The sequence below is a fragment of the Bombyx mandarina genome, chromosome 08, assembly GCF_030267445.1.
Source record: "Bombyx mandarina strain Sakado chromosome 08, ASM3026744v2".
In the NCBI taxonomy this organism is placed as follows: Eukaryota; Metazoa; Arthropoda; class Insecta; order Lepidoptera; family Bombycidae; genus Bombyx; species Bombyx mandarina.
Window position 1 is genome coordinate 2,575,482 of NC_143215.1, and position 14,484 is coordinate 2,589,965.

A 14,484-nucleotide genomic window follows, 5' to 3' on the forward strand; every position below is an offset into this window, starting at 1 on the left:
CACTACACCAGGCAACTAACCGGAACCGATGGGGGCTGGCAATCGACAAGCTGAAACGGAGTCACGATCCTCAGCAATGAGGGAGCGATGGAGAAGAAGAAGAAATAACAAAAACACAGCTACACAAGACGGATAACAAGACAATCATGTTATTGCATGTTTTCCGCCCTAACACAATAGGGATGGCACAAAGCGTTCGCGGGACATTTAATTGCTGACAGTAACACAAAACGTTCAGAAACGTATTACCGCGGATTCTATTATCTGCTGACACACGTTCGGGAAGCTATTCAAGTAAGATGAAAAGTAATTGTCAATTTTACGCCAGAGGTAATAAAAAAATCTTAGATTTTAAAATTCATCTCAATTCCAAGTAGTAAAAATAGGGTCTCGTAAAATCACATAATATTAAGTTACTTTTTTTATTTTTTTATTTTCATTATATTGGTATACGAAAAGGCATACTCTGATTATTTTGGAAAGAGGAGACGCATTTTTATTATATCTTTTTCAGTCCTCACGCATATAAGCAATATCAGAAAGATTTTTTTGTTATGATGTTTTTTACATCATTACTATTATTAAATATTACTTTTTTAGTAGAGTATTCGCTTCGTTACTAAGCAGCCCACTGAGTTTCTCGCCGGATCTTCTCAGTGGGTCGCGTTTCCGATCCGGTAGTAGATTCTGCGAAACACTGCTCTTGCTAGGGTCAGTGTTAGCAACTCTCCGGTTGAGCCCCGCGAGCTCACCTACAAACGTTAGGGTGAAGCTGAAATAGCCTCTCAAGGCTATCAGCATAGGTAGGGAAAAAAAAACTAATCGATTTTTATCAAGAAGTCATGCGTGCATGCCGAGATGTTTGATGACTTCGTTACAGAATAATATATGTATATAACAAGATAATGTACGTTTGACAGCAATACAGTCTTGTAGGCAGCGACTTGGCTCTACCTCTGGCATTGCTGAAGTCCATGGATGACGGTAACCACTCCCCATTAGGTGGGCCAAAATCTCGTCTGCCTCCAAGGTTAATTAAAAAAAAATAACACTATGTAAATATTGAAAAGCTGGGCGCTATGAAATTTAGTTTACCTTTAAACACGATTCGTAGTTGCTGTGCAATTTGGCTGTCCGTTTTTCGAGACCGTGTATCAAAACCTTTTCTATTCGCAAAAACAATAGTCATCGGATACCGATACTCATGGAAGGCTGACAATGTGCTCTGAAACTGAAAGACTCGTACCAATTGTCTTCGAATGATATTCGAACTGCTACTATTGTTTTCAGCTTTAAGATATTTACTGTTTAGTCGTCGAGGTCAAACTATAAAACGACTTGTTCTGGGTCGGTCTCTTCATTGCTGAGGTCGTGTCTAATTTGAAATGTGGACCACTCGATGCCCAATGCTTCCCCATGTCTTCCTGTCCTTGGTGGTATTTATTGCCTCGTTTATTAGTAGCCCAGTTAGCGACTTTACTAAATCAGATCAGCAGGTATGTGAGCGTCCGTGTGATCTTCTCCCGTCAACCTGACCAACGACCAGTAAAACGACTGGTTCTTGTAAATAGAGAAAATCCGAGGACCTTTTTTTTAATAATTAAATAGGTAAAAAGTATTTTACAAGAGGACCCGCAGTAGTCGAAATTCTACTATAATTAATTGGAACTGTAAGTTTGTACACTATTATGATTGTATTTTATACTTCTATAATCACAAATTTCGCCAAGACTATACTATAAAAAATATTAACAAAGACAAACCATATTCTATTCTCAATTTGACAACAGACGTCAAGAACAAAAGTTTGACAGTAAATAGTATGCATGCGTGTGTGCGTCAAATACATGGTATGTAGTGTGTGTAATGTTTTCTTTATTGATTTAATGTATCTTTTTCGCATTATTTAAAAAAATATTAGCATTGTGCACTTCTTCTCTATATTCTCTATAAGTGTGGAAAATTTCATACTCCTCCGTCCGCGCAATTTTCTGTAAAAAGGGATACAAAGTTTTTGCTTCACGTATTAATATATACCAAATCCAAGTCCCAAGTACCACTGACCAATACTTAAAAAGTCCAACGTTTCAATGACATTTAAGAAAATCTTCATCAAATTAGACACCCTCTAAGTTAATTGAAATGAAGGTCATAGACATTGAGATTTAAGGCTATTCTTCATTCTCAAAGACCTAAAGTTTTCGTGTAACTTTCGTTCGTTTGTTCAACAAAAGCGCAGCGCTCAAGTTCTCAACTTTCGAAACTTTGTTGATTTGTCGAAAATTTAAAGAGATTTCTGCTTTAATTTTAAGACGGCGAGGTTAATGATCTGTTTCAATTAAGATAATGGTGATATCTGTAGGCTCATATAGATGTTTACTTTGAATATCCCCGGCTTTTCTGAGTAAATCGGTAGCGAAGTTATTTATTGGGGGGATTTTTTTTAAAATTTGTATTGCACTACACTATTTTTGAGGTTACGCCCTCTTTAGCGGGTATCTATCTATACTAATATTATAAAGAGGAAAGATTTGTTTGTTTGTTTATATTGAAAAGGCTCAGAAACTACTGAACCGATTTGAAAAATTCTTTCACTGCTTGGAAGCTACACTATTCCTGAGTGACATAGTCTATAATCTTTTTTGAAAAAATTAGGAATCCCTACTAAAACTCCAATAATGTAACCCAAGGTGTAAAAAAATTACCTAAAATATTCTTTACATCGCGTGTAGTAAAAGAGATTGCGACGTGAATATCATCGTCCACCTTCAGATAGATGCGAGATAAAATTGTCGATTGCACTAACCTGGTCACCAACCGGATATTACACCCTTAAAGCCTAAAGTACATGCCTCCTCCTTACGTCGGTAATCCTTAACTGTGAGGGTCGTGGTCTCATGAGGAAAATACACATGGGGTCACGCATCTTTCCACGGCAGTGCTTTTGGAAGAGATTTAGTTCTTCGAGGCCGCTGAAGCCTCATTTAAATCCTGTTAATTAACCGTCGCCAGACATTCGGCGTTGAGTGTTTCAAATGCCTAGCTATTCACCAATCCTGATAACTGGGAGCATTTGTAGTATATATACAAATATAAATACATACATAGTAGGCATTTAACCAATAAGGCGACCTGAATGTAACAGAGCAACTCAAGCACAACAGGTTTCAATACCTGAAACAATGACTATTAAAACTACAAATGCTGCCAATCATCAGGATTGCTAAGTAGCTAGGCATGTAAAACACTCAACACTGAATGTCTATGACAACGCTGAATATATATATGGATATGTGTATTTCGTAATCAGGATTTGAGTCTCAGCCGGATCCATAGCCTCAGTAAAAGATAAATGGTATTCGAATGTCATTGTCTCCCATGTGTTTCAGGCCACAAGATAAATTCCCAGTTTAATTGAAAATGTATAAAGGATTTTTCTTCTTAGTTTAATTTATTTTTAAATTGAATTTAAAGGATACGGTGCTCACGTGGGTATGGGAAAACCTATTGCTATGAAAAACATATGGAAAACTTGTTTATTATTATTGCTTAGATAGGTGTACGAACTGACGTTACCACCTGGCTTCACTACAATAACTTAACTCTTAATATAGATAAAAGTAACTGGTAACTCTTACTATGCGAAAAAATACTGAACCTCCTGCAACTCTTAGTTTAACTGCACAAGATGGCAACTGCAAAAATAACTCACAATGCACTTGCCCCCTTGTTTTGTTAAAATTGTGTTACATATTTGGGGACTATAATAGATAGCAACTTGAATTTTTAACAACATATGAACTTTGTTACCAACCGCACGAGGAAGCTTATTTATATTTTCAAGCAAATTCGGAATATTATGGATTTCAAATTACTTAAACAAATCTATCGGGCCCTTTGTCAGTCAATTTTGTCTTATTACATTACTTCTTGGGGTAGAAGACCCCAAAACTAATCTACTTCCATTAGAAAAAGCCCAGAGGATCACACTTACAGTTTGCTCTTTTAAATCTAAGATGTACCCTACACATCAACTTTATCAAAATGTTATCAAATATAAATAAATAATTTGACAGATGTTTGAATCTCGCTTACGATATTTTCAAGATAAGCTTACATATATACAAGTTCCGAACAACAACATTCGGATCGTCGGTCTACCGAGCAATATCACTCGCTCGGTGGAAGATTTTTCATTTCGTCATTAAACCTACAGGATGAACTCTGCTCCAGTGGCGGGCGGTGCGATGGTAAAAACAAGATGACGGGATAATCTCAAACAAATCCTCAGAGCACTCCCCATGGAACACACGGTACAGAATACATTGAAATCCGAAGACCCTCCGCAGACCCAGAGGTTAAGGTCGATGCACAGTTTCGCGAGCTCAACACAAAAGTTAAGCTTAAAGAAAGACATTATACCTTGAAACATTTTAAAAAAATAAACAGACGAAGTTCTATTTTTAAAAAAAAACAGTCCCAGTAGTAAATTGCCAAGATAAAAGACAATCAGAGCACTCCCCATGGAACACGCGGTACAGAATACATTGAAAACCGAAGACCCTCCGCAGACCCAGAGGTTAAGGTCGATGCACAGTTTCGCGAGCTCAACACAAAAGTTAAGCTTAAAGAAAGACATTATACCTTGAAACATTTTAAAAAAATAAACAGACGAAGTTCTATTTAAAAAAAAAAACAGTCCCAGTAGTAAATTGCCAAGATAAAAGACAATCAGAGCACTCCCCATGGAACACGCGGTACAGAATACATTGAAAACCGAAGACCCTCCGCAGACCCAGAGGTCAATGTCGATGCACAATTTCGCGAGCTCAACACAAAAGTTAAGCTTAAAGAAGGAGATTATAACTTGAAACATTTAAAAAAAAAAGACGCAGTTCTATTTTAAAAAAAAACAGTCCCAGTAGAACAGTGCAGAGAGAAAAGACTCAACAGTTTTGTCGTTTTGCGCGCGCCTCACTGTCCCACCCCTCGGCAGTCGTATTCGAACCGCCTAGGGGTGTGCACGCTTCGTCACTCACGAAAGCGCCACCGATGTTCTAATCTGAAAAAGTTACAAATTTTTCAGCGTTAAAAAAAGTTTTGTAATTCTCAATTTCCAAACGAGTTCGGCGTGCTTTTCGACTATCGGAGGAGACTGATGATGAGTGAACTGACTGATGTGGGATAGCATTTTTAATGACAGAATAATGGTGAAATGATTACAGTCGTCGACAGCCTTTTAAAGTGAACGCCAGGTAAGATTTTATTTATTTAAATCTTGATAAGTCATCTACATTAAGATCTGTAGTTAGTACATTAAGATACTATAAATAGAGTAGATGTAGAACATTTTCACACAACATTTTTTTCATTTAAAAACTTTTAAAGGAAAACTTTTGTTTATCTTTGAGATATTTGAATGTATTGTTATGTAAATACTTATTTTTTTAATTACTTACTGCAAAAAATTAAAGGGCTTAAGAACGCTTCAAACCCGAGCGTGTGGCCTCAAGCGGGAGGACAACTTTGTACCAGTACAACAGTAACTGAGACCTCAATTTTATGTCTCAAGTTTTGCAGAGGCATTAACGTAAACATGCATCGGCCTTCTACCAGTTTTTGTGGCCAATCCGTAATCCGCTATATTACAAGAACCCTCTGCCAAAACTACAAATCTCCAGGCTGCCACTTCTAAGACTTCCTCAGCGCAACACTATCCCCAGGAGTTGCTGTACATAATACCTCACCTTAACTACCAATTTTTTCGAATTAAAAAAATACTTTTTACATCAACATCAAATGGAACCTTATAGCCAATAAAAAACTTAGTCCAGATTTAATCTATTTCTATCATTAGCTACTAACATTGTTAACCTTAGAGCATTAATAAATATATTAACATATACAGATAACTAAAGAAATGGTGGTACGTAACGAAATTCGAAGCTGCCTTTAGAGATAAATGGGATATGATGATTTACAATCTTAATACATTATAATCTAACAGGAGACTAAGGTGCTCTACCTGATTAAGTGTTCCATGTTCCACAAACAGTGCTCCCTAGAAGATCACAAATAGGAATCTAATGTGATTAACTTAGAGTCTAAGTTACAATACTACACAATAGATTACAATATCAAGATTTGATTTTGTTACTTTATTTGTTCAGTGTCTCAGACAAATCTGTATAATTGTTTGGTCACCGATGACTGTGAGCTGATGTGGAAAATAACCTTATATTTTATTAGAACGATGCATTAGGTAGTAAAAAAATGTTTTTATTATATTAGAACCGAATACAATAAAAACTATGAAATCATTACACTACTAAATATTTTTTTACTATATATTATATAGTATCTAAGTTTTGAGCAGACGACAAAGACAAGGTGGTGGAAAGAGTTGAAAGTCAGAACGAGGATCCTTTATGTGCACGATCGTTACACAGACCACTATTCTAACATCATCGGAGAGCTTGAGTAATAACCGGTGGTAGAGCCCATTGTAGAGCCTCACAGGTAGCTACGACTCTCTTGTCTATTTCTAAAGCAAGCAATGATGGGCTCTGGTTTGTACGGCGGGCCATTACACTTTAGATTTCGACCCCTGGTCTAAAGGTGGCATTAATTTTAATGCCCGTACATACTAGTACCAAATTAGGCGAGGCTTCAAATGCGTAATTATTTCCGAATTACTTCCATTATGAAGAGTAGCATCTTGAGCATTGTAATCTACATGGAAGATATCAAAACATTTGTGCGGTCCAGTGGACAAAACAAAAAAAAAGATGTGTGGTGTCGTGGGACACCGGATAGGAACGAAGTTCCTTATTGTAAAAATATTAATTTTAAGTTCTATTCGAGGTATAAAGAAAATATAACTGGAGGTTTCGCAACAACCCACAGTCATTCGGTAACGTGCGAACTTATTGTGGTATACTTCATTCACGGTTGCTTGCATAAGAGTTAGTGTATTGCGCAAACGAACGCTCTGAGATCGTGGTCAATGAATGATAAAACAATATGTTATTTTTTGTACGTTATTACAACGTTAAGTCGTACGCTGTGTGCATTACTAATTTGTACGCTATTACAAAGTTAAGTCGTACAATGTGTGCATTAATAATAAAAATTTTACGTTACGGACGTTTTTTTCCGGTTACGGTACCCCTCCGCATCGTCCCATAAGGAACTTCGTCCCAAAATTACACAAATGTTCATCCAATAAGCTGCCGATAATCTGATGCAAATTTTCTAGAAGTTCAGCGAAAAAAAATTAACGAATTTGTTTTGAAATGCCTACGAATTTTTCGTTCGAGATTTACGTATGATAATGAGTGTATTTTTACCAATATGCACATTATATTCGCGCCGTTCGTCAAACGAACATTGTAATTTCAAATAATATCTTTCTTTAGTTCGTTACAAGTTATCGAGTTTGGGATAACGAAGGCTTTTTTTTATAGCCTAGATGTGTGGACGAGCTATCAACCCACCTAGTGTTAAGTGGTTACTGGAACCCATAGACATCTACAACTTAAATGCGCCACACACCTTGAGATATAAGTTCTAAGGTCTCAGAATAGTTACAACGACTACCCCACCCTTCAAGCCGAAACGCATTACTGCTTCACGGCAGAAATAGGCAGGGTGGTGGTACCTACCCATGCGGACTCACATGAGGTCCTACCACTAGTAAAAAAGGCTAAAGCATTTGCGATCTATTTAATATGCGTTTCCATAAACACTTTTTAATTCGGTCCTTTTCCAGACTGTTTGATTCTATCCGACATAAATGGGACTCCGAAAAAAATATGTATAAAAAGAGTTCAATTTCAATTGTCGTGGCCTGACGGATAAGACGTCCGGTGCATTCGTGTTGAGCGATGCACCGGTGTTCGAATCCCGCAGGCGGGTACCAATTTTTCTAATGAAATACGTACTCAACAAATGTTCACGATTGACTTCCACGGTGAAGAAGTAACATCGTGTAATAAAAATGAAACCCGCAAAATTATAATTTGCGTAATTACTGGTGGTAGGACCTCTTGTGAGACCGCGCGGGTGGGTACCACCACCCCGCCTATTTCTGCCGTGAAGCAGTAATGCGTTTCGGTTTGAAGGGTGGGGCAGCCGTTGTAACTATACTGAGACCTTAGTACTTATATCACAAGGTGGGTGGCGCATTTACGTTGTAGATGTCTATAGACTCCGGTAACCACCAAGTGGGCCGTGATCTCGTCCACCCATCTAAGCAAAAAATAAGAATCTTAAGCTTTTAGTACCCATTAAACAAGTAACATATACATATAACTATACATAACATAATGTGAACGATTAACTTCAAACTTTGAAACTACGAGTACTAGTAGCGTGGACGAACCGATTTCGATAAATCACTACATAGTATAGAACAAAGTCGCTTTCTCTGTCCCTATATCTGTCCCTATGTATGCTTAAATCTTTAAAACTACGCAGCGGATTTTGATGCGGTTTTTTTTAATGGATAGAGTGATTAAAGAGGAAGGTTTATATGTATAACAACATCCATTAAATAGTGGAGAAATCAATAATAAATTACAGTTTCCGAAGCGAAGCGAGGGCGGGTCGCTAATAAAAGTATAATAAATACCGATTCTGACAGTTCAACGTTTTTATACTTAGAAGTGAACTCGTAAAACTTCAAGAACTTCAGTCGAATCGTAAAATTTGCAGATTCAAATATTTTCTAGAAAAATAATAGAATAATAGAAATAGGTTAGATTTTTACTGTATCATATTTTTCGGTACACACTACTAATTCTGACAACAATAAAAATCGGTATCGGCTGCCAATATGTATAAATTTTTGAAAAATCACGAAATTTTCATCCGACATAAAATCAGAATTTTCCGCACAAAACCCTGACATAAACAATTCCACAGACACTGGTACGAATATTTCCACAGTATTGGTTTATTGGCCTAAAAACTACAGCGTTCACCACATATTTGGGCAAATTTTGCTTGGAATTTTTTAATCTAGAACAGTACAGCTAGTAGTAGCTAAACAATAAAGAAAAAATCTGATATTGACAGTGGAAGTTCTCAACGTACTTTTGATTTTATTGATATTATTGTTGTTTCAACATAGAACAAAGAAACAATACTTTCACATGCATTTTCCCTGAATCGCATGAGAATTGAATCACTGATTAGCCTGGGTTAATAAACAAATGGACAGTCAAAATCTATAACTCCTCTTCATTTCTCTTCTTCCTTTCTTCTCCTCCTCTTCTTTCTCTAAAAAATCATTCATCTATAAAATTAGAAAATGATTTTTAAAGTATGTAACAAAAATCTTTTATTGGAACGAAGTTCCTTATGGGACGATGCGGAGGGGTACCCTAACGGAAAAAACGTCCGTAACGTAAGATTTCTATTAATAATGCACACAGTGTACGACTTAACTTTGTAATAACGTACAAAAATTAATAATTATTTTTATCATTCATTGACCACGATCTCAAAGCGTTCGTTTGCGCAATACACTAAGGAACTTCGTTCCTATCCGGTGTCCCACGACACCACACATTTTTTTTTAATAATCTTGATATCCATAATATTAGGCTAGATCATTAAAATTCTTGTATATTTATCGGACTTTAAGGCGTGTAAAAATTTTCGTTATATTCGGATGACTTGACGTTGGTGAAAATGAAGTTAAAAGATTATGTTACGTTAAAAGAAAAGTGAAGCTGATAAAAAAGTATCAAAAAAGACCTTATTAGAAAATCAAAGAAAGTCACTTTCAGTCTGTTTATTTTATAAAATAGATTACGTATTACCCTGTGTATATCTTGCTGGAGCTAAATAAAATTATAAGGGTTTTTAAGCTATTGCATAGCTTCTATCGCGGGCCTTGAGCGCGGCGACTGAATCAAGAAATTCTGTAACGAAAATAACCGGACAGCCCCATTACGCCTACTATGTAGCTCGCGTTCAACACATTCACACGTTGCGCTGGTATAGTGTTTGTGAATAAGCACGCGGCGTGACGTCGCACTGCATGAGCATCATGAAAAGTCTGCCCATCTCTCTCTCACGCGGTTTAGCTTATGAGTGTGAAGGAGACAGTTAATGTTTTGCTTTTGTTAATGTTTATAAATATAGCGTGGTCTTATTTTTATTATTGTTTTAATATAAAATTATTATTGTCTAATTGTAATTGCATAAGTTGATAAAAAATGCTTTGCAATAGCTTTACCGCGGCAGTCCCCGAGTGCCACACGTCGTTTTTTTTCTTATTAAAGTTTCCACATCATCTATACAAAATAAATGAAAGACAATCACCGATACTGTTCACAGTACACAACTAAATCTAGAGTTCGAATTCTACCTAGTATGAAGCGGCGGTTATTAATACCAGCTATTTATCATTGGATATCTTATGGCATCTCCATTCGGAGTCACAATACGTTCTAGTGATCTGTCGCTATGCCTATTATTTCTGACGTGACAAATAACCTAGTTTATCATTATGATATTTGATATCAGAGGAGCCTTAGAATTGTATTTCTTTTCATGAGATAATTTAAAGATTACTTTTATATATTTAATCAATACATAAAAAAAAACTAAAATCTAGTGTTTTCTTATTGAATAAAGTTAGGAAAATAAGCACTAAGTAAATAAAAGTAATGAAACATAATATAGCTATTTTTGGTATTAATTACTATCTGTTATTTTTATTTATTTACTGTTTTTTATTTATTGTTTAGATGGGTGGATGAGTTCACGGCCCACCTGATGTTAAGTGGTTACCGGAGCCCATAGACGTCTACAACATAAATGCCGCCACCCACCTTGAGATGTGAGTTCTAAGGTCTCAGTATAGTTACAACGGCTGCCCTACCATTAAAACCGAAACGCATTACTGCTTCACGGCAGAAATAGGCATAGTGGTGGTACCTACCCGTGCAGACTCACAAGAAGTCTTACCACCAGGTTACCGTATATCTCCGGTTGATGAACGAATTTTCGTGCAGTCTAAGTTTTTTGTTAGAAGTTAGAATAGTCGCTGTACCAATTACTGGCGGGGAAGCCTACGGTAAACCAACATAACCACCATAGCGGTACCACCTTCCTTCTGATTTGAAGTAGGGCAGCCAATCTCCAGCTTCGAATCTTCGCCCCCTTCTTCCAGAGTCTTTTAAAGCTCTGAACTCGTCTGCATAGAAACAAAACCAAATTTATATTTCAGTTTTACGCCACGAAATGAGCATTTCAAATTTACTATTATACTTCTAACGGCCGTCTGGTGTAGTGGTACGCGACATGGTCACTACACAAGGGGGTCACGGGTTCGAATCCCGCCAAGGGAGGATATTTGTATGATAAATATAAAACTATCTTTTCCAGGGTTATGGATGTACCTAGTCAGGTCATAAGTATTGTCACACAGTAAAAACTTTTCTTTTAGAATGCCGGCCACAAAAAAGTTTATTGAATTCGAATTTCGAAATTTGAATATAACCAAAAGATTCGTTTATCGTACCATCAAACGATACAATGAAGACTCTAGTGTAGATGACAGGTCAAGAAGTGGTCGTCCTCGGTCTGTTAGGACTCCAGCAGTGATAAAAGCTGTGAAGGCGCGAATTCAAAGAAATCCCAAACGTAAGCAGAAACTGTTGGCCCTTCAGATGGGTTTAAGCAGAACCACGGTGAAAAGGGTGTTAAATGAAGACTTAGGGCTTCGGGCATATCGAAGAAAAACAGGACATTAATTTTGGAAGGTTTCACTTCTACCACGTGTGAATTGCACACATTTTGTATTTTTTTTTTCGAATTTATTTCGAATTTTTTTGGAAATTGTACACTTTTAATGCGAAAAGACGATATTCGCCTCTCTCTCTCTTTCAGCTCCTTTGAAACTGGGCCGCTCAAGTCTTTAACAGCGTATCTAAAAACGAGCTCGCAGCGAGAAAAATTCACTTTGCAGCCGTGCAAATGGACGCGACATTGTACTTGGGAAAAACGTAATTGTTACTTCCCGCGATGTGCATTTGTCTTCACGCTGATTAGGGCTTTGATGGCAATAATTTACAAACAGTTTTTTTTTTTTCTCAAAAATCAAAAAGGAAACGTCATAATACTAGAAAAAAAGATGTGTGGTGTCGTGGGACACCGGATAGGAACGAAGTTCCTTATTATAAAAATATTAATTTTAAGTTCTATTCGAGGTATAAAGAAAATAAAACTGGAAGTTTCGCAACAACTCACGGTCATTCGGTAGCGTGCGAACTTATTGTGGTACACTGCATTCACGGTTATTTGCATAAGAGTTAGTGTATTGCGCAAACGAACGCTCTGAGATCGAAGTCAATGAATTATAAAAAAATGTTATTTTTCGTACGTTATTACAAAGTTAAATCGTACACTGTGGGCATTACTAATAAAAATCTTACGTTACGGACGTTTTTTCCTAGTTAGGTACCCCTCCGCATCGTCTCATAAGGAACTTCGTTCCAAAAACTTGAATGTACTAGAATGAACTGACACTATAAATACATATTTAACGGATTCTTCGACGGTTTTTATTTTAGTGGATTCCCGATATTTATATAGCAAATATCATAATTTCTACCAGAGTAACAGCATACTGCCCATCTGATGGTGAGTCGTTACCGTCGCTCCAGAATTTCAGCAATCCCAAACCTCAACCAAGCCTTCACCTACTGCTGATATCTCCCCTCAAGCCTCCTTTAAATTAGCCCATGTCATGCACTCAGGAAATACTCTCCAAGGCAATTCATTTCAGAGCTGAAGAGTACGTGACAAAAAATATATAGATAGAATATATTTTAAACGAATTCGTGACGGATGACGTATGCTTTGATGGCAATGCGATGGTAAATAGGAGATTAGTCCCTAGTAGAAGCGTCCCTAGTAGGAGGGCCACTAGTAGGAGCGTCCCTAGTAGAATCGTCCCTAGTAGGAGGGCCCCTAGTAGGAGCGTCCCTAGTAGTAACGTCCCTAGTAGAAAAGTCCTTAGTAGGAACGTCCCTAGTAGGAGCGTCCCTAATAATTCGTTAAAGCACTATCTAGTGGCTGAAGTCCAATGTTAGTTTAGTCCAAGCAATGCATTCTCAAAGTATCCTGGTAAGCACTAAACACCAGATGAGCATTGAGCTCATTTAATAAGTCACAACAGAACACAGGTTATACAGCAAATTAAATCAATTAATCGAATTATATATTCAGTTAATTTAAATGTCGAATAAAATTTTATCGGTTATCGAAACATCAATCCTGGAAAAACAAATTTACGGTCCAAAAATCAGAAGTCTACTGTTTCTTTTTCTCTTTGGGATATTAAAAAGTTGTGCCTGTTTTGATGAAAAAAATACATTTTGCGAGTTACTACATTTTTGCTTTTCACGGTTGATACATGCGAATTTGATGTTCTGAGACCACGTCATAAAATCAACTCAGAGATTCCGATCTACTCCACATAAGCAACAAACAAGTTTAGTACTTTATTTTTTTCCACGTATTTTATTATTTTTACAAGCCTTTTGTGAGCTCTTTCCTCTTCGATGACACTAAAAGTCTGGTATCAATAAACGAATAAGAAAAACTAGGCAAATGTGGACTGGATCTTGCTCTTAATAAATTCAATAAACTTTTTGTGTATATATTTTCCGAGGCTCAACATTCGAAGCATCGATACAGCTAGATAGGTTGCTTGTTAGGTAATAGATCCTACATAATACTTAGAATAGCCTTATCAGTCGCTTCATCGCTTCCACCAAATCGCTCGTACTGTGACAACACTTAAAAATAGCGTAATAGACACTAGTAATTCGCGGACATTAACCCCACCACCCCACGGGACGGCGGAAAATAACTTGCAGTATTTTGAGCTGATCCTTCAATTATTTCAAAGTTCTGGTCGTTCCAAATAACGTTTTTATTTATTTTTGCGACTGATTTGGTGTTGTGCAGCGATTGATGTCACCATAGAAAGGCACGTTCGCCCTTTTATATTAAGCGTAATTCTATAAAAATTAATTTAGCAACCACACTAGTAGCAGTAAAGTCACTTTGTTTGCAACTTGTTCTTCGCTTGATTTAAGTTGCTGAGCCTTAATACTGGTGGTAGGTCCTCTTGTGAGGCCGCACGGGTAGGTAGTACCGCTACCCCGCCTATTTCTGCCGTGAAGCAGTAATGCGTTTCGGTTTGAAGGGTGGGGCAGTCGTTGTAACTATACTGAGACCTTAGAACTTATATCTTAAGGTGGGTTGCGCATTAACGTTGTGTCTATGGGCTCCAATAACCTCTTAATACCAGATGGGCTGTGAGCTCGTCCACCCATCTAAGCAATAAAAAAAATGTAAAAGGCATGCATGTTGCTCCACCATCCTGTCTGGTCATTCACCTTCATCACGACAGTTCACCGTTTGATCAATAGCATTAGTAAAAAAAACAGCTAGTTATCT

The 14,484-nt window shown here is 37.1% G+C and overlaps 1 protein-coding gene across 1 annotated transcript in view; it reads left to right on the top strand.

Moving 5' to 3' along the window:
- The first annotated feature begins 4,979 nt into the window (after positions 1–4,979).
- The window catches only part of LOC149502418 (5-hydroxytryptamine receptor), a 77,814-nt gene continuing 68,309 nt past the window's right edge, over positions 4,980–14,484 (top strand). Inside the window, exon 1 of the mRNA XM_089729432.1 lies at positions 4,980–5,255. The gene's annotated coding sequence lies outside the window, so the exon portion shown is untranslated. The remainder of the gene's footprint in view (positions 5,256–14,484) is intronic.